This window comes from Sinohyriopsis cumingii, chromosome 5 (genome assembly GCF_028554795.1).
Source record: "Sinohyriopsis cumingii isolate HCF-2022 chromosome 5, ASM2855479v2, whole genome shotgun sequence".
NCBI classification, from domain to species: Eukaryota; Metazoa; Mollusca; class Bivalvia; order Unionida; family Unionidae; genus Sinohyriopsis; species Sinohyriopsis cumingii.
The window spans coordinates 68,574,124-68,594,824 of record NC_142965.1 but is presented as its reverse complement, the minus strand read 5'-3'; the positions used below and the strand labels follow the sequence as shown (position 1 = coordinate 68,594,824).

The 20,701-nt window shown below is 34.5% G+C and overlaps 1 long non-coding RNA gene across 1 annotated transcript; it reads right to left on the bottom strand.

Annotated features, from left to right (window-relative positions):
• Positions 1–12,870: 12,870 nt before the first annotated feature.
• On the bottom strand, positions 12,871–15,364 carry LOC149799372 (uncharacterized). The gene is made up of 3 exons (XR_016420899.1): positions 15,194–15,364; positions 13,797–13,879; positions 12,871–12,956 (listed from the first exon to the last, which is right to left on the bottom strand). It is a non-coding gene; the product is annotated as an uncharacterized LOC149799372 (long non-coding RNA).
• Between the last annotated feature and the right edge of the window lie 5,337 nt (positions 15,365–20,701).

Here is a 20,701-nt window from a genome sequence, read left to right as displayed (position 1 = left end):
AATGAACTACTGTCCAGAATCAGCCATGTCATGCTAGTACACACATACAAAACTATTACACACAGAGCATGTGTCTAATATATTGCTGACAGTTGATGTACATGGTTTACTATTTTATTTGTAATCATATGATATACATGTCTTGTCTTATATCCTTTCTTGGTAAATTAATACGATAGGTGGAGAAAAAATGAACCATTTCAGTTTGGATAACGTGACAGATTTACAACAACATTCTTCTCCGATGTAACTGATATATATTGTGCACTCATTTGAGAAGTATATTGTGCACTCATTTGAGAAGTAAATATCTTCTGAAGAGTCAACATTGAACATTAATATATTCTGATGATTTCACTTTCTAAATATCTGAACAGCACAGAAATGTATTTTATTAACTGGAATTCATGTTATACTGCAAGCGGTCGATTAATCTGTACGAAACAACATTAATTGTTTCTTTATTAATTTGCTTTATTCCGGATTTATGTCCTGCTGTTTACAAAACGTTTTGGTTTCAAGGCCACATTCTGTACACATTGTTAAAACTGCTGTAATGGTTTTTATCTTATATCAAACGATTCTTAAGTGTCGAACTGTTAAAATTGAGCTGTAGACAGTATGGCATATGATAAAGCATACACACATATGCACACGCAAACAGATGGATATGCAAGCCTTTCAAATCCATACATGCGTGCAGGACTTGGCTGCGAACAACGATTAAGGCAAATATAGCCGATAATGTCATGTTCATAAGCTTATTGTTATTCAAAGAAAACACTTCCGTTCATTTCAGGGTCGCACATATCTATTAGTAATGACACACTATTCGGTGCTTTCTGAATCAAATAAGTTTCACTCCGTCCTTATAAAATGTTAGTATGTCAAGATCTTATTCACGTAAAACAAAACTAATGAAGACAATGCTTCGTTTACATTTGGCAAATTATCTTCAAACAAGAACCGTAATTAAAAGTCATGATAAAAAATGACAGTTAATTTTCTTCTTACTTGACTTTCTCATTCACATCACTTACTTGGTTATGTCCTTTTTGCTTCTGATAACCGAAGACAAATGCTGTTTCTATTAACAAAGATAAACGGTATCTTTAATTTTGTAATTCTTTTCTCCTCTATTTACTCTTTTTCCTTGATGTTATAGACATGCTAAATGTTAATATAGTTTCCCTTGATCGACATAACCAATATCTTGACATTTTGACGAGCGGATGAATCCGATGCCGTTATTGGAAGTATACTTTCCAATGACTCTCAGTAATTCTCTGACTCGTCAAATCAACGTTTGAATCAAGTATAAAAGATCAAACCATTCCAACGATAAACATAGAAGCCAGGAGACAAAGACGACTTATTCGGTATCACCTCAAACACTATAGCACAAATTCATTGTAGTGGTTTTGAAGATGGCTTGAGTGATCTTCAGTCAATATAATATACCTCTACCACGAGACCAACATAGTCAAGATCGGCCAAAAAAAGAAGGTTGTTACCATTAATGAGACAAACATTGAAAACTTCATAACAAATGTAAAGTTAAAGTACTGACACTGAGCTATAGTTCCGTTCAAGTGTTAAATTTAGACTTCCCGATCACTACACGTTACCTTACATACACGTTGATCTCCAGTTTAAAAAGGAAACTGTTTCAATACAGAAAATTCATTGTGAAATTCAATCGCTGCCCTAAAAATATGATTTTGACAAAACAACAGAGTGACCGAACCACTGCGGACTCCAATTTCGAAGATGTCGAATGTGAATAGGTGCACCGGGACCAGGACGATGCCATACCCTGGAACATCTTGGCACAATCGAAAGAGATTCAGAATGTCACTGCTGCCCTACTAACGAAAACGATATAGCAAGAGGTTTTTCCGATATAGTAGCAAAAGTGATGTCTTTCGTTTGCCCGTCCTGTGGATGCCATCATGCACTTCAAAACCTCTCTGGTTATCACTAGCCCATTGAAATTTAGAAACTAAAGAAGAATATACGTTTATTATGACTGCTTGTCTATTGTGACTTTACAAATCAAAATCCGACATTGAAAAAAATAGCCTAAATACCTGATTGGAATTCCTGCTACCAAAACTTTAGCCAGAGCTGAATGAGACCACAACATTTCAGTTGTGGAGTGAATATCAACCAATGCGAGTATAAAGATTCAGCTTTCCCGGAACATACTAAGTCATCTCCGTTCAATCAGTACCTTTTTATAGTGGGTTATGATCATTATCCTCACGGATACATTATAAAAGAGGATTCATTGTTTACGTTTGCAGATGGGAAAATGCACTTAAATAGGCTTCGTAAAGACTTGACTCAAAAGCAAAGAACAATTGCATCCTTTAGGACATCCACTTTTAAAACTTGATATCTTATTGCTATAAACATGGTAATCGGTTTAAAGCTGTTCAAATGGTTATACAATGACCATCGGATACCCGCCACCAGTAAATGTTTGGGTGTCACGCTCAGTACTTACAATGTTGCAATAACGCACAGAATTCAAGTGAACGAAGTTCAGGACTAGGTTAAAAACTATATATAAAAAACTAGTTAAAAGAATTATCACCACAATGAAAGAACTCCTTAGCGACGTGCGACGCGCGACGTCTGTTGACATGCCTGAATTTCTTTGATATTTTATGCCAGAAAACTCCTTTCGGCCAAACGTGTGACTATTTCATTAAAAGTTAAATTCTTGTAATCAGAGAGTTTAGAAGAGCAAATCCAGAATCTACCACTTGAACAGCGTCAAGACATTCACAGAGAGAGTTTGTGAGGCTTCAGATTAAATGCAAAGAACAACTGCATCTGAAATATGTTAATGATTGAAATCTGAATGTTATAGCTGATTACTTTGGAAATTTTGAAATAGTCAAACATTGATCAGCTGTGAGGACATTATACGACGTACCATGCCATGACATTTGCCATCGGTATTACGCCAAACTCCAGTGAAATGAAATCAATGGCGGAGCTCAAGATTTATGATTACCAATTATTGTATGCTCATTTTTGTTTTCCCCGTTGACTTTACATTGTCAAAATCGTGCGATATTTTTCCATATTGCATAAATTCTTTTTCCACGACACTTGTGTCTAAACATAGTATCTTCCAATAGGAACTACTTTGATTGTAAACAGTGTACACTCATGTAGCAGACGTTTAGCTTTTGGTTTATTGGATTTGTTTGTGGAGGAACTAAGTTGTTTCATCCATTTCAAAGTAGACATGATAATGTAAATGATATTGACGTGCTTACGGAGTCACAAACGAAACTTTCAAACACGCAAACGAATGAATGTCGCATTCGTAATATCCTCAACAAGACGGAGATTATTGATAATACAGTTCTGATCATTTAAACGGTTATTTAGGGGAAATGTTCTTAACTTTGCGCAAATAGAATGGTTCAGACTATGACTAGTGCTTTCTGGAGTCCATACACTAGCATTAAAAAGCACTGAGGCCAAGGGATATCATATATCTATCAGAGACTTACCTCTCTATAAGTCAATGAACTACATTCGAGAAAAAATGCAACAGAAAGTTTTGGTAGTAAAGAACCTCAGAGCCAAGACTATGAAGAATAATTTCTTCCGCTGGCTAAATGGACTGTCAAAAAGCAGCTTCTTCGCAATTTTCCAAGTTAACTTTTAATACAATGTTTTGGATTTAGGAGAGGATAGAATACATACAGGTCATGTACTGGGGCCACTATAAAGAGCATGCAAGTTACAAGGCATACGCATATGGTCTTTAGCTGGTAGTAAGAATGGCAAAAATGTACTTTCATGTTTACATCTTGAATTTCCTAAAAATGTACTTAGTTTTGCAAATCCAAATTATATGACTTATGTCAAAGGTTCCAAACCTTGATACACACCACAAAATTGTTCTCTAATTTCAGCTGCATTTCTAACTGCAATCACATTCGCCTTACTGCATTCGAAATGAACGTGTTAGTCCTTTGCGTCTTAGTTGATAATTTCATTGAAATAATTCGCATTTTCACACATTATGATTCCAAACAACCAATGATAGAACAGCAATACGTGCATCCGAATCAAGGCTGGCCCCTCCAGTGGAAGTTCCACTACGCAAAGTATATGTACATTGTACGGAATTGACACAGCTAATAGGTCCAATCTATCATAAGCAGAAAAAAAGAATTGAGTAGAATCGACAGAAAAACAAAATTTATTCATTCCAGACCAGCCGGAAAGGCATTACATTCTCTTCTATGCCACAGCAAGGACAAGATTAAAATTAGACATAGAAAATCATTCATACCTCACATACAGTATCAGAAAAAGAATGAAAAAGACAAAACAGAAATCAGAGAATTTGGTATTTTTAATACTAACTGAAAATGATGCAGAGATTTTTTGATAATGTTGCGAATCGAAACTCCATCTGTCTGCCGTATCACAGACAACATGCTGAAGATTACATAAATCTGAATAACAGTCACTTCTACGTGAAAATGGAAGTTATCAAAATAGACTGAAGCAATCCAGAGTAGCTCCCGTCATGCATTCATTGTTCAGCAAAGTGGAATTATACTTGAATAATCAACTAGTTCGCGATAGCATGTGCACGTATGCTTCCTGGGCTTATCTGTGAAGAAAATACATATGGATGCCGCAGTGATACGGAAGCCTGATGCGTTGGACAGTGTTAACGACATGGACCTGACTGCGCATTGTGATTCTCACCGTGATGGAGGTAACGGGCGATCAAAGAAACTCAAACAAGGACATAGTTTAGAAATTATAAATCGATACCATTTGAACATACTGTAGCAGGACAAATATTTGTTGAATGAAGTTTATGTCCATCTGAGACTGAACTGAATTTAATAGAGAATGACAACAAGTACAAAACGAGCACAGAAGACTCCAGTCCTTATGTGCAATGTGTGGAAGCCTAACTTAAAGCGGGAAACGAATTAAATAAAACTCTTAGCAGAACAACAGTACATTACCTACTGCGTTTAGTGAATGAAAGGCAACACCTTTAACATTGCCCGGGACAAATAATTGAGATCTTACTTGACTCATCTTGAATAACAGGACAGGTACCAGCTGTGGTCATGATATTTCCTGCGGCAAATATTCAATAGGATCGACTTTGCGGAACTTTGGTTTAAAGATGGCCATAACAAAACAAGGTTTATTCTCCTGCTCTGCTAGTGACTTCCCTGACACAATCGTATGGCTAACCAAAACACGTTGTAGTGGAAGTCAAATTGATTTTACTAGTTGGAATGTATTTTAAAGTGTTTCTTGTATAGTAATCAGAATATGGTGTGTTGACTAATACTACTGACTCAAATAATGTGTCGCTTCATCTAGGTTTCCATGTTAACTTCTCGCTTGATCTGATGCATGTTTCAACATGGAAATCGCCCATAACGTATTCCAAGTTAGCATAACCCCATATCCGGCATGGTAAACCTACGGACATTTTAACCGATCGATTTCTCTTCTTATGCCCTTATTCTGTCGAAAGTATTATGTTTAAAAACTGTCCCACTGGCCTGAAAAATAGTAATGAACTCTGTGTTTAATGAGCTAGCCACAAATGTTTAAAAATGTGGATTTCAAAGCAAAGGAGCTACAAATGGCAATGTAAAAAATGTACATTGTGTTGAAAAGTCAATTTTTGCGTTAGTTTAGGTAAAAACAGGTTTATATCTTTGGCTAATCTTGCTCGTAAAGAGCTACATATATATTTGTTCTTCAATTAGCGTGACTTCCATTTTAATATGTAGAAATATACATTATTTTTAAGGTATAAACTTTTTCCCAAGAGTTCAAATACAGTACATATATTTTATTTGACTCCTTATAGTGTCTAACGTACAGTGGCGTTTGAGCTGAGATGGCGTCCTCTCGATTCCGACTAACAACGTGTATTTCATATTTTATGGATTATGGAAAGTTATTATGTCTTGTTACTTCACCTTTATTGAAGATGAGTGACGTTCATATTTACAGAATGGTACAATAATATATTCGTCAATGCATCTATTGACCATTTTGCACTGGTCGTATTTGTAAAATTATGAATCACTGTACCAAGACAAAACCTGTTGAAGTCTGCTGCCTGAGAAGGGTGTTAAGGGGTTTTGTACATAAAAAGTTATGTGTAAAAAAAAGTGCCAGGTACATGCAAATATTACTCTTTACATCCTATTTGCCAAACAATATTTTTACATTTATGATTTTGGTTATGGCAACATATCCGCTACATGGAGTAGTCCTACAATGTAAGATTTGGACCCTGATATTTACAAATGGTTCAAACATGCAATGTGCAGTGTTTGCTTCATCCTAAACAATTTTCCAGTGGTAAAATGCAGATTTCAGATAAATTTCTGTATACCTTATATTACCAATAGGACCATTAGCTTCTAATTGTTTACAGCAGCAGGCAGTATCCGCTGACGTATAAAAGAAAACATATAAGAAGACAAACTTGAATAATTTAATGATTAGTAATTTATAAAAGCAGCTGCGTACGAGACATTACTGTTTTGACGCAAAGAGTATTTGAAAGCCATTTTCAATACTATATGCAACATTTTAATAAGGAAAATCATTGATTATCTATCATAGAATTATCCTTTTGCATCCATTATTTTGCTCTTTCCCCTCAAAAAGCAGGTGTATATTCAAGCATACGCATGTGCACAAATTACAAAAAGAAATTGTAACAACTTAAACACTCATTAAGACATAATTTCAGATAATGAGATAAATGGTCGGCAAGATCGAGAAACAAATAAAGTGCTCTAGACCTCAAACATTGCAAATTGAATAAAAGTTTGAATATAATCACATCTGATCCTGATACATCGATATTGATTCTTAATTTTGACCGTATTTAAATTTTACAAACATATTCGTGCTAAACTGATTTGGGTTATTTTCTAAACCATTTATATTTTAGATATTTTTAAATTTCAAGCGATCAGTTTTAGAAACCTTTACAAATCTCAAAAGAGTCTTTCCAATGGATACAAGAAAATCATTAAAATAGTTTAACAGATCTCGTGAAATCATTTACATATACATGAAGTATAAATTAAGAATTTAAAGTTCAATAAAGACATACAGGCACAGACATACAAGAAAGCAGATATAAATAAAGAATCAAAGAAATCATAATATTATCGGAAACGTATTTATCGAATGAAAATTTTGTGAAGTGAACCAAATATGATTCAAATTGGAATAAGCCATTTTCATTTCTAATGTTACGTCTACCATACATGTTACGTTTGCCTAGCATATCATCGTCCACAATTTAGAGGAGTGAACATTAAAATATTGTCATTTCTTTTTTCTTTGTTTTGTTTCTTTAACTGTATTCACAGTTCAATCTTAAGTAACCAAATTACTACTTTCCTTTCTTAACCTCGTTATTCCATGACCAGACTTGAAACCCCTACAGCGTCCGAACCTTTCCTTTTGCATTTATTAAAAACCTTTTGTTGATACAGCGCGAGGAAAAAATCGAGAGCACACTGACCTTTCATTTCATACAGTTACAGCGCTTCGTCAGCACCAGATCGACAACCAAAATGTCTTGTCACTACTTGAACACTGGTCGCATTATTTTGCTCTCTTGTTGCACTCAAGTTGATGAGAAGCTTTGGCGAATCATAGATTGAGATAAATTCCATAATCAATAAATCGTGACCACGTTTTTCGATGTAATGACTACATTTTTCGAAACAATAGGCATTCGAATGACATGTTAGAAATCAGGCATTTTCATACTGTTTCAATAAAATATTTGTTCAAGTTTAACCTTTACAAGATTGTATATTCAATCAATGGAAGATTTTCATCATTTTTCCAGAGTTTTCATCCCCTAATTTCTTGCACCCTAACAGCTTTAAAGCGCTCTATTTTTTTTAATATAATTATTTATAATAAAAAATTTTCGTTTTATTTTTCTTTTCTTTTTTTTCCCTTAAATCTAATAGAATTACCTGTGAAGTTCTTGCTTAAATCCAATGAAATTAACTTCGATATTAGCATGCTATCTTAAGTAAGGGGTCACGATCGATGTTTACAGCACTTACTCAAAAATTCAGGCAGTACCACTTTTTTTGAATAAGAAGGCACGACGAAACTTCACTTATAGGCTGTCCTGGCAGTGTCATTATCCGCCAATTTTGTATCATTTTATACAAAGATATTACCCTTTAACGACCTAAAATATATCAATGAATTATGAATATTTAAGCAATTACTTTTTTAATCATTCCAACCAACTTTGCAGTGAACTTGCTATTGAACAAGATTTTTGGATCAATTGCTAGATTAAAGGCGATTTTGACATAATTTCCCAAGTTACTGCCCGTAAGTAACTTAGCACTCATATGATGCAAGCAATTAACACATTGTTCCTAGGAAACGAAACTGAACCCCTCAAGATTTGGTTTGATGTGATAAGCTGTACATGTCATGTCGTATTAGAAAACAAGTGTATCACAGAATTTATCTTTCTGAAAGCATAACGAAGGGAGGAAACGAAGTCTTATAATTTAAAAAAGCGGGAACTCGGTTGAATGAATTTGAATCATTCAAAAGCCGTGCCGAAATATGCCTTGTAGGCCTCACACATGTTAGCAAATGCTTCCACGGAGTACTTTGGTTTTGCTCTTGTCTTGATAGCTTGGCCTCAGACATAGCATAATGCGTCTGCCGGATGCTTTCAGCCTCTTGATGCCTTCTCAGAAAAATGCAGATATATATCCACTTAGGCAGCTGGCACTAAACTTAACTGCTGGGCTTAAGGCCACTATATGTATGCTGCTATTTATATTAAAGGAAAGTTTTAGAATGTTCTAAAGGTTGCTCCAAGTCTGCTCAGCACTGAATCTATCTGGAATGTTCTGGAAAATATGTAAATTTCAAAATATCACTGTCCTTGTCACAAAAACAAAGTTTGTGGGGAATGATAACCATTTTGTATACTTCTTACAATTTACTTACTACCCAGGAACAAAAACAAATTTACACGGTGTTATATAAAACGGATGCTGACTATTGAGATAACGTGTTTACTACCGTTGTTATGAAATTATAATCAGCATCACTTGAATGTTTCAGTTTCGTTTCCTGTTTGAGTGGGTATCACGGATCACACAACGTACGGAACGTCGAATGTAGTACTATATGTAAATCGGATCATCCTATTGAGATAGAGAACCAGAACGTCGCATCATGGAGCATGAAATTTGTATACACAGTCCCTTGCTGCATTTCTGTTAATGTCAAGATGCCTGTTTAGTAACGAAAATGCTCTTATGTCTTCGTGTATAAAAAATTATTACAAGAAAATGACAACACATGCATTAAACAATTCCTTAAATTAAACTTAAACTCTAATTTGCCAAACAAAAAACTATTAGAACTATGAGTCAGTATCAATCAACTGATAAACCAAATCCGAAATAAAATATTCGTTGTAATATTAATACATCCTTTAATATCCATTATATTAACTGATGACAAAAAAGATTGTAAGGTAAAAGGAAAACTAATATCTCGGCTCGAAAGAAAAGTCCACACCGTCCGAATAAATTTAATTGTCGATTCGCTATACTCATTTGAGGGCAAAGTCCCAAAAATTGTTTTCTACAATATTGCAAATCAATGTAGCCGTAATTAAGTTGGACATTACGTTTTCGAAACACAATATTCGAAAAGTGCAAATTATGAACAGTGTACACATGCAAGGGTTTTTGTAACTATTGTGCTTGTTTTTGTTGTGTGGGAAATAATGTTTTCCTTTTCTTGAGTCACATAACCGAGCTATTAAATCAGTGCCTAAAAACCTAGTATATCTAGCTGTTATGTTGCCATCGTATAATACAAATAATCAAAGCCCTTATGAGCAGTGGCAGGAAGAACAATTAACTAATGGGTCTCCACTGTTGCAGACCACTGAGAGAAATGCGGGGATAGGCTATACTTACATCTGATGTATTTAATTATTACTTGTAAGATTTACTATAAATCAGATGTGTTCCCTTTTCAAAGTTCTATACCGTTTTATAAGATTTTCTTTCTTCTTATTGGTTATTATTTTCATTTATTTCCCCTTATAAAATTTCTTCTTTTTTTACATTCTCCATTCCGTTTTTTTTATTTTGCTATATAAAAAAAAAAGATTTTGAATGCTTCACATTTTTGACATTTGAGTTTGTTTTATTGTTCATTATATTTTATTCCACATTTTCTCCAATCTCGTCTCTTTTATTTTATCCTGACAATTGAAGCAAAACTACTTTATTAGTTCCTTCATGATGACCAATGAAATTAATATTTGTAAGTTGATGATCTGCAAAAGATGCACACTAATGATGACAAAAGCGATTAGCTCGGTTTCGTTAAAGAAACTTATCACATTTCAACCGACCTAGGCATTCATCGGCTATCACTGCCTTTCGGCCAACCGAAATGTCTCTCGACGGTTCTTGAAAACGCTTCCACTTTCTTGTGCCAGGATTTTAATACGTCAGGTACAAGACCTGGTAAGTATAGTCCAACTGAAAAAAGTAGATTTTAATTGGTTCAGCATTGTAAAAACGGGAAACCTAGTACGTAAGATATTGCTACGTTTTGGCTCCTTCTTCTTAGGTTAGCATACCGCGAACAAAACACCGCGATTCCAGAACTCTTCGTTCCATAGCGACGTTGGTCAACTAACGTTTTAGGCTCATAACGAATTTGCATTACCCAAATAGGTTCATTACATACCAGGCGTATTCAATAAATCAGTATTGCTAAAGGAGTGAATATAAATAATACTCTTATTTTCTATTTGTGGATAAAACATTCTTCATAATTAAGTACAGATTCAGTGCTTTCATGTCTCCTAGTGACAGAATCATACCTTATTTATAGTTATAAAAATTATAACCTTTGATACCCTTGATGAGAAATGAAACGTTGTTCATGTTTCTGTTTAAATTCTAAACACTGATCAACCATGGTGATAGATCATAGATCAATCATCTTCGGTTATAAGTTCCATACGTTTATTCTTGTTTTCAGTACTCGTGTAAGCTGCGTTTCCTGATTAGCTCCATTTAATAACGATAACATTTTGCAAAACTGGAAACTTGGATTAAGATGCAGAATTTTTTAAGGTATACATTTCCATCGTTTATAAATTGTATTTATTTGTATGATTCAAGAATGTCATGGAGTGGGTTTTCATGCTGACATTTTGAAATCACATTTTAGAGAATTATTTAAAAGAAAATGTGTCGGCTGTAAAATAATTTTATTTGTGCATGGTTTTCTTTAAAGAATTTCATTTATCTCATCACACGTAAGATCTGTAGCCTTCAGTATGTCGGAGAAACTGAGAACAAAACAACCAACCGTTATAGATCTGACTGGATGACAAAGAAGCTGTACAGAAGCCCGGTCGCAGAAAAACTCTCCTCCCCTGGCGACAATTTCAGTGATATAACACTTATTGCAATTGCTCACAACCCCAACTGGAGTCCCCAAACCAGGAAAGAAAAGGAATCTTACTGGTTTCGCCGCCTTAGAGTACTGAAACCAAGCGGTTTAAACCAAGACTAGATAAAGAAAACCATACAAAAATAAAATTATCTTTTGCTGCCGACACATTTTCTTTTAAATAATTCTCTAAATTTGCTTAATGGCCTATGACTACTATAGCAATGAAATATCCGGCATACCATCTGCGCTTACATAAATTTACATTAAAAAAAACAGATGTCGTTATGGCTCATCAATTTCTACGTCAACATAAATATTTTCCAGTATCAGCAACAAGCTGAAATAAACTAGTTGAAATATCATATAGCTAAAAGATTGATTTCCTGTAAAATCCGCCATGTAAAGTTTCGCAAACAACAGATTTTCTGTTTTGTTTGTTTGTCTTGTCTGTTTTGTATTTGCCTTTGAAAAAGACTCATTAAAGAGTCGAAAGCGCTCACGCTAGCTATATATATATATATATATATATATATATATATATATATATATATATATATATATATATATATATATATATATATATACATATATATATATATATATATATATATATATATATATATATATATATATATATATATATATATATATATATATATATATATATATATACATATATATATATATATATACATAATTTAGTTCTATTTAAGCCTTTTGTCTCCCCAAGTGATACTTATTTCCGTGAAATGTAAACCTTTTCATCTGTTTTGAATGCTCGCGCACGGAAAGACTGATGCACGCGTGAACGCACACAAGTGACGTTTCTTGCACATTCGTAGCGAAATATGTCATATACCTAATTAAATATTAAAATTCAATTCAATTGATTTTTTTTTTTGTCCACTGGTTTATTAAGTGGGGTGATAGTGGAAAGTGTACGTTATTTGCTCTTGCATAAGGCAGACACAGCTGCGGCAAAAGTCTAGCTTCCAATAATACGCCAAAAGATAAGGAGCTACGGCATTCATTTCACTCAGATTTTATTGGAACAACGCCACCTGGCTTGGATCTACTGTAGCATTACCCCAACTGATCTTACTAAGTTCAAAATTGTAAGTCTAGCAAATAACCTACTTTGTCTCCAAAATCTTAGGGGATGTTATACCTTGAAAAGCATTACTCTACGGTGCTCTAATCGAGTTGGTAGTTGGTTGGTCTAGTTTCTCTCCGACTGGCTGTTCGGCATTAGTGAATGATCTCCCCTTTCGGATAAGATGTACACCAAGCGGTCACTTATGTCCAAAAATATTTACAAAATAGAAACATACTCTCGTATACAATAAAAATAAGTTTATTTGTCTGAATCAATCCACTAAATGCACAGTATTTACGGCCTTTTGTGACAGTAGGTCTCGACAAACCTGAAAACGATAACACACCACATTACAATTAAATGCATCGAGTCAAAGAAATGTTTAAAATATATATGTTCAGGCTATTTGATAAGTTACATGAATTGTCTAATATATATGGTGCGAAATTTTTGTTTTACATTTGTATCCTATACATTTAATTCAAAGGCGAATATATGTCCATTATGGCATTATAAAAAAAAACGTCGACTCAAAGGTTACAATAATCATTTCTGAACACATGCAAACCAATGTTCAAAACGCATTGCTAATGGAGATTTAAAATCATTGAACTTTTTTATAAATGTCATTTCAACATGGCTGATTTAGAGTTAAATCACTCATTCGATATGTTTTTTTTTTTTTCTCCCGGGTTTGATTCATGAACTCTAAACATTCCGGGTTCACTTGCAAATGTGGGTTCTCGGTTTTCTCCTGACATTGCTGACGTCACCATGCACCATCAGATCCATCGTGAGTGCTTGTCATAAGACTTTAGAACTTGCAATACAAGTAAAACTTGAGAAACAATACTTCGTACGACACCTAAATAATCACATTTAAAAACAACCGGAACATCGCTCGTCCATTTCCGTAAATCCGAAAGTGCACAGGATAGTGACTTACGTTTGGTGATTTTTCATAAAATAGACACATAGTTCGCTGAAAATTAACGTGCCTTATATAGAAAAAGTGACCTGATCTGCTTTTTATACCAACATGTATGTAAGAGTTATTATTCCTGGACATAATTCTGAATAGTGCGGACTTGAACTGTCTGGAGTTATTTTAGTGGATACCGGAAGTGATAGAGTGCGATTCCGATTGATTTCAACAAGTCATATTTACCATTTAACCACTGAATAAATTGGACAAATGGAAACCAGTGCTATCCTTCCAGAGGTAGAAAATGAAGAACAAGAATATCAACACTGAAATAAATAAGAAAAATAATGAATCAATCAATAAACCGATAAGAACAATCATTAGTTATGATAATCAATTAGGTACATATTTGTATGTATAATAGGTATTCGTGTGCTAAATGTAAAGCTGTTAAACTAAATGCTTTGATTGAAGACATACTGGTATCTCTGTATCCAAACTTTTATCATAATGTGTGCATGTGACATTCACTAAAATATAGAAACAAAAACTGGATGGATGGATGGATGGTCAGATAGATAGATAGATAGATAGATAGATAGATAGATAGATAGATAGATAGTAGCATACTATGTGGCATTCATTAAACGTATAGTTACATTGATTCATGATGGATACTAGTACTGTTTCCAAAATTGTGTGTAATGTACGCATATGGCATTGATTAAAAACATGAAATGATCTCAAACAGGATAAAATGCAGAAAGAAAGAATGGAAAACAAAGAAATAAAGAAGTAATGAGTGTAACGGAAATATATACTAGATTACCCTTGTATCAGCCATTTAAAAGAATACATGTTTTTTGGACTGATAGATCGCAGATTACCTTTGTATCATGCCTTTAACGAAGATTGTAAGCAGGAAGACTGCTCAGAAAGACTTACGCCTCATGTCTGTCTTCCTTTTTCCCCCTCTTTTTTTTCTCATTTAATCTGTGTGTATTTACAATTTGCATCGTCACACTACACAAAGCTTTGATTGTAATTTGATTTTATGGAATGGATGATCTTTGCTGAACAATAGACCAATATATGAAAGCTACCAAGTACATAAAATTCTCACCTATCGGAAATATTATTAATTTCATTCCATTATTATTATTATTATTATTATTATTATTATTATTATTAGTTTAGGTTAGGTTATTATTATTATTATTATTATTATTATTTATATTACACAGTTAGTTGCATACATTTATTAGGTTAACTCATTCGGTTTCTATCTGGTACTACCTTTTCTAAGCTGTAAATTATATAGTCCAAGAATGTTTTAAGAGAGATCAAAGAATATTTTATAATTCCGGTTTGTTGATAATATGAGATAAATATTAGTACTAAGTCACCAATATATGAAACAATACTGTCAGCCCAGAAGGTGAAACAAGTAAAACAAAAAGAGGTGAAACAAGTAAAACAAAAATCAAGGTGATGATAATTGAGCAAAGGACATTTTCAAATGAGCAGAAAAATAACAAAATATAATTTTCTGATTGGTTCAGTACTAAGGATGGCGTAATCGTAATAATATGGTGAATTCAGACAACAGTCAAAAGAATACAGATGACCTAATGACTTACAGATCAGAATAGAACCTCCGCCATGGCCTCCCGCGACAGGGTATGGGATCGGATAGTAACTGGGGAAGTATCCCCCAGAGTATCCACCGTAAGTTCCGTAAGTAGCCTGGGTCAGACCCAGCATCATGGTCATGCCAATGACAATAAGCGTTACGACCTTGATCTCCATGATTGACAGGCTGGCAAAGCAAAAAACAAATTAATAAATAAATAACCTGCTGTCAATAACAACAACAACAACAACAATAATAATAATAACAATAATAATAATAAATTACTTAATGGAAATAAAGTTAACAATAGCCTTTACGATTTTTTGGCAGGACACGCTCACTCTGTTTTGAGTGTATAACTATGAATGCTAAAACTGAGACTGTATCTTTTTGAAACAGGTATGATTGGTGTGTGGGTCTCTCTCTCTCTCTCTCTCTCTCTCTCTCTCCGCGCATAATTAGTAATTATGCTATACCTTCATTCGAAGCTTTTCACTTTTTGTATGGGCAACCATCACGATCGAAATCACATAAACTGATTGGTGTAGAATGACATGAAGTGTTTAAAACCAACCAATGCATGGATGAACTCAGATTTGAAATAGTTTGAAGAAACAAAGACGGAATGGAACATTATGATTGAATATTAATAATATCATACTGAAATAGGTTTCAACATTACAATTTATTTAATATATAATATATAAAAAAAATTAATGATTTACACAAACTATTATAAATGGTCAACTGGTTAAAAAAAATAATTTTTGAAAAAAGGATTGGACGCATAATAAAATGACACACGATAAATTAAATCATTTGAACAACTGATTTCAAGTCGGTATGTTTCGTCCAAGTTTGTATGTCTATTCGCCATCGTGATTTAGCAGATCGGATATATATATATATATATATATATATATATATATATATATATATATATATATATATATATATATATATATATACATGTACAAAACAATGACAGATTTACAAATTAATCAGTCGCATGCCTGAGATGATGATTCGCAATAAAAATCGCTTTACCACGCTGAGAGCAGTTTAATTACTACAACCCAAACCACCAACGACAAATTTGTGGAACTTTTCAATTTATGAGCTAAAATAATTTTGTTTTGTAAAATCTACTTTCTCCCAGGTAAATCTGCTTTCCAACTGATATTTTAAACGCATTATTTATTAACAGGCATACAGTACTATAGTTAATCTGCCGCAGATTAATTACTTTTAGTCACTTCTGTGTTCATGCAGCCAGACATCATATTTTTACGGATTTCGCGGACATTATTGACAATATTGACTACTCGGTTTGTAGCTTAAAATTATAATTCCATGCTTATTAATTTTTATAAATAATTTTTAACTAAATGAACCAGATTTTGTCTCAAACTATATGAACCAGTTTGTTTCGATTAAATTTAAGTTGAATGAAAGGCTGAAATTTTTTCGTAATTTTTAAATGATTGCGGATTAAATTCCATTTTAATCCTTGGCAGGACATTGCTTGTCTCCGTATATTTAGGTAATCTCCACTATTATTGTGTACTGCCCCCCCCCCCCAATAATATGAACGTGGCGTACAAATAAATTCTCCGACAACCTTGACTTACCTCTTACTTTAAACACCGTGGAATCCTTATCAAATAATTGCCGCTGTAGGGACCTTTTATACCTTTATACCTCATGGGGAACAGGGATGTAATATCTTGCCGCGGTGTTATGCAAGAAATCTCAACTTCCGCTCGTGTACAGAAATGTTATTTCAGAACTGTATAGTTAACAGGTGTGTCGTAAAATTTCACATTCATATATCCAGACCGGTGTCCAAAATTACTGATGTTTTAAAGAAAAGCAGTAGTAGTAGATGTAGTAGTAGTAGTAGCAGCATCAGTAGTAACAAATGCAGTTCCTGCATAAATAGTAGATATAAGTGTATCATTTGATAACCATTATGACAACGGTAATTTGAACATATTATAAATCATGAGATCAAAACATGTTTGTTTGTAAACGTGTGTAGCTTGTGACATGGACAAATAATGATACGTCAATTTTAACCATTTCTGAGGCATAGGAAAATTATATGCTAAAATTGATGCATGCAGAAATGCATACATACTTACATACATGCATCCATGCATACATCCATGCATGCAAGCAAGCATACATACATACGAAGACATACATACATACATACATACATACATACATTTTCGTCGTAAGTTGATATTTGCATGAGCCGATAATATTAAGGAATATTGAGTAACAGTAAGTTTCAAATCCGTTTTTGGTTTTTTCTGACATTAACTACGTTAAAAATAAGGCTTAGGAAAACAAGTAGAATACAGCTTTACAATGAAGTAATGACGGACAGATGGAAATAGAGAAACTACCTGGCTTTACTGGTGGGAGAACGTAGATTAGTAGTAAATTCTTGTTACAAATGTTAGAGTACTGGTGAAATGTAAGTAGTGAAGTGGGCCACCCTAGCCTCAATGGGAATTATCATTACAGAGACCCCTGGGCCACTCTAGCCTCAGTGGAAAATTAACATGGAGAAAAATCGTGGGCCACTCTAGCCTCAAGGGGAATTTAACATGGGAAATAGTCTTGGGCTACTCTAGCCTCAAGGGGAATTGAACATGGAGAAAAATCCTGGGCCACTCTAGCCTCAAGGGGAATAGAACATGGGGGGGGGGAATAAAGTGTAGGTCTATCTAGGGACAAGGGGGAATTGAACATGGGATTTTTTTTTTAAATTTTTTTAAAAAAAAAACAGGTAGGCAATTGAAAAGTCATTCTCTTTTCGATAAATATGGGTGGCCCTGAAAAGGGCCTTTGGTTTTTCTTCTTCTTCTGCTTCTAATTTCTTCTTTTTCTCAACCAACTTCTTATTTTCTCACCTACACTCTTTCTCTTCTTTTTTTTTCTCCTCCTCTTCTTTCTTCTCTTCCTCCTCTTCTTTCTTCCTCTTCTCATTTTCTTCTTCTTTTTCAATTTTTTCATTCCATTTTCTTATTCTTATCCTTTCCTCTTCATCCTCCTTCTCCTCCTTTATTTCCTTCATCACACCACTTATCATGTCCTTTGCTTTTCTTAAATTGTTAATTTCCATTTTTACTCTATGCGGACTATAAGAATAGTGGTCTTCATTGAGTCGTACTAGCATTTGTTCTATCATTCCCAAATTGTCAAGGACGTCTTGCAATGTTTGAAATTTATCTAGGTGGTTCGAAGCCATCTTCTCTGTAGAATGGTTTGAACGACGAATACTGTGGGTTCTTATACTTAAAGCGCGTACGTGAAGGAAAACATCCCCCTAAAACATAAAATTGATCTTACCTAGATCATGACCAAACAACGCGCGGACGTGAAGGAAAACATCCCCACTTTTCTCATTTCATATAATATAACCCTAACTATACTCTCCACATACGCTAAGAAACAATAAAGAAACCCATAATCTACTATTCGCACAAACTTACTTGAGCATTTACAAACACAAACACAAACACACAAACACATACACTCTCACTATGAATAAAGAGTTAGTGTTTATATTCACACTACTCTACCTACACACATTGGCAAATTGATCGTTATTTCTTTTCTTGAGTATTGGGTAGCCCTGAAAAGGGCTGTTTTTTTGGAACTTCATGGACACCTGGTTAATGGTGGCACCTTCCAGTCCTGGCGCCACATACACATCTTGTTCCCCAGTTACTTTTTACTTTTTTGGGGGAGAGAGCAGAGGCAGGATATGTGGCTTCAGAATCCCAATTTTCGGTTTCTGGGATTCTGAAATTTCTTCTTCTCTCCTTTTCCTCCTCCTCTTCTTTGTATCTTCTCTCCTCCTTTTTGTATCTTCTTTCCTCCTCTTCTTTGTATCTTCTCTCCTCCTCTTTGTATCTTCTTTCCTCCTCTTCTTTATATCTTCTCTCCTCCTCTTCTTTGTTTCTTCTTTCCTCCTGCTCTCTCATCCTTCCTTCTTCCACAATGGCCTCCGCGGCCAGTTCGTTCAACAGGCGCCTGGCATATTCCAGATGCACATGAAGTTCCAACAGTTTCGCCAATCTCGTGTTCATTTTTGGTGTTGATCAATCAACAAGGGTAGCTAGACTGCCGAACGAGTTTCAATTTATAGTGAAAGCGCGGACGTGAAGGAAAACATCCCCCTAAAAGCATAAAATTGATCTTACCTAGATCATGACCAAAAAAAACAACGCGCGGACCTAAAAGAAACACTCACTTTTTTATGCTACCCATCACTATTTTAAAATTTTTTTCATTAATCACTTCAATAGACTATTTACATACGCAAAGCAATCCAATCTAACCCCAAATCTACACCTCAAGCACCAAAAAAAATCATCTTAATCTACTATCCACACCAACGTACTTGAGCACTTACAAACACAAACACACAAACACATACCCTCACATTTTTTAAAAAAGAGTCAGTGTTTATATTCACACTACTCTACCTACACACATTGGCAAATTGATCGTTATTTCTTTTATTGAGTATTGGGGTAGCCCTGAAAAGGGCTGGTTTTTTTTTTGTTTGCTATGGCAATCTTTTTTAGTTTCTAAGAATGCGATGTCCTCTGAGGATAGACTTTCTGGCGATAGGTCTGCTTCTTCGGAAAGAGAAGAAGAACTCTTTGGTGTCGATACGACAATCGACAAAGCCTCTGTCAGGTTCAGGTTGCTGCTGCTGTTGTTGTTGTTGTTGCTGCTGTTGCTGCTGTCTCTGAAGTCTGTACTTCTCTGTCCATTCTTCTTTTTCCCTGTTCACTTCTTCTCTGAAGAGCTCTTCTATCAGGTCTTCAGTGATTTTTAACATTCTCACATTCTCTATTTCTTCTGGCTTCGATATCAGACTGTGTCTGACCCTATGCAAATTCACGTAGGCTTCGTTGAGCTTAGCTAGTTTGGAGCACATCTTCGTAGGAGGATGAGTCGACAATGGATGTTTAGACTGGAAACAACCCAGTTCTTAAAGTCAAAGCGCGGACGTGAAGGAAAACATCCTCTTCACGGTTTTCGAGTCGCAAAGTTCAGTGAGTGTCATGAGAGGGATAGTAAGAAATTAAAGAGCATGAATCAAACATTCTTATTGCTAAACAAACCACAAAGGCATTTTTTTCAAAACACAACATTTTTTATTCAAAAATCACTTCACACTAAACAACAACTTTAACATTTTTAAACAATAATCCAACATGATAACATCAAACATTTTTTTCTTCAAATGACAAACATTTTTTTCTCAATTGACAATCTACCTTAAACAGGGCTGACAACGTTGTGAATGAAATTGTGATTTCCACTGTTGGAAGTCATTAGGCCATTGATGGACACTACGTTTCCTAGCTTGAGACAAAAGATAAGCATAATGGTCACAAAACCATCGATCTACTTTCACATCGTTTCTAGAAGAAGAACGAGGATCAAAATGAGTCACTAAATGTTCTAAGGAATAGCCCACGCT